This window comes from Stegastes partitus, unplaced genomic scaffold (assembly GCF_000690725.1).
Source record: "Stegastes partitus isolate 25-593 unplaced genomic scaffold, Stegastes_partitus-1.0.2 Scaffold2753, whole genome shotgun sequence".
NCBI lineage: Eukaryota > Metazoa > Chordata > Actinopteri > Pomacentridae > Stegastes > Stegastes partitus.
In genome coordinates this window covers 17,743-18,439 of record NW_007580484.1, presented here as the reverse complement: position 1 = coordinate 18,439, position 697 = coordinate 17,743, and the positions used below count along the sequence as shown (strand labels likewise).

Here is a 697-nt window from a genome sequence, read left to right as displayed (position 1 = left end):
TTCAGATTGTGGGGCTGCAGTTTGTCAGAGATCAGCTGTGATTCTCTGGTCTCAGCTCTGAAGTCCAACCCCTCCCATCTGAAACATCTGGACCTGAGTCACAACGAGCTGCAGGTTTCAGCAGTGAAGTCTCTATCAGATCTTGTGGAGAGTCCAGACTGCAGCCTGCAGACTCTGAAGTCAGACATCATGTTTTACATTCTGGTGCTTGAGGCTAATGTTAGCTACAGATATTAATACTGACAGTTAAAGCCTCGCCTCCATTCAGATGAAGTATGTTCAATAGAGCTAGCTCAAACAAAGTCTGACTATTTTTCACTTGCCTTTGTTGTGTCTGTTGTGTCCCTGCAGAACCAACGTTAAGGTGTTTGAAGCTTCCAGAAACAAAACCTGTGAGTACAACATCATCAGTAAAACTAAATCAGCATGTGCTCCTTTTATCTCAGTCATATATGCAGCACCAGTCAAATGTTTGGACACACCTTCTCATTCAGTGGCTTTTATTTATATACCGAAGACATCTGAGGGCTGAACTACGAAGCGAGATCAGTGGGTTATCGAGGTATGTTGAGTTTAAAGCCAGAGCTTTCAGTATCACGAAGGTGGCTCTCTTTTCAACTGCTAGATCTCCATGGAAACTGATGCTGTGAAGCTACGTCTCCATGGTAACTGATGCTGTGGATCTAGGTCTCCATGG

At 44.2% G+C, this 697-nt stretch overlaps 1 protein-coding gene across 1 annotated transcript in view; it reads left to right on the top strand.

The window, feature by feature from the left end:
• The first annotated feature begins 24 nt into the window (after positions 1 to 24).
• The window catches only part of LOC103375662 (NACHT, LRR and PYD domains-containing protein 1-like), a 13,229-nt gene continuing 12,556 nt past the window's right edge, over positions 25 to 697 (top strand). Inside the window, exons 1-2 of the mRNA XM_008305977.1 lie at positions 25 to 179; positions 352 to 392. The gene's annotated coding sequence lies outside the window, so the exon portion shown is untranslated. The remainder of the gene's footprint in view (positions 180 to 351; positions 393 to 697) is intronic.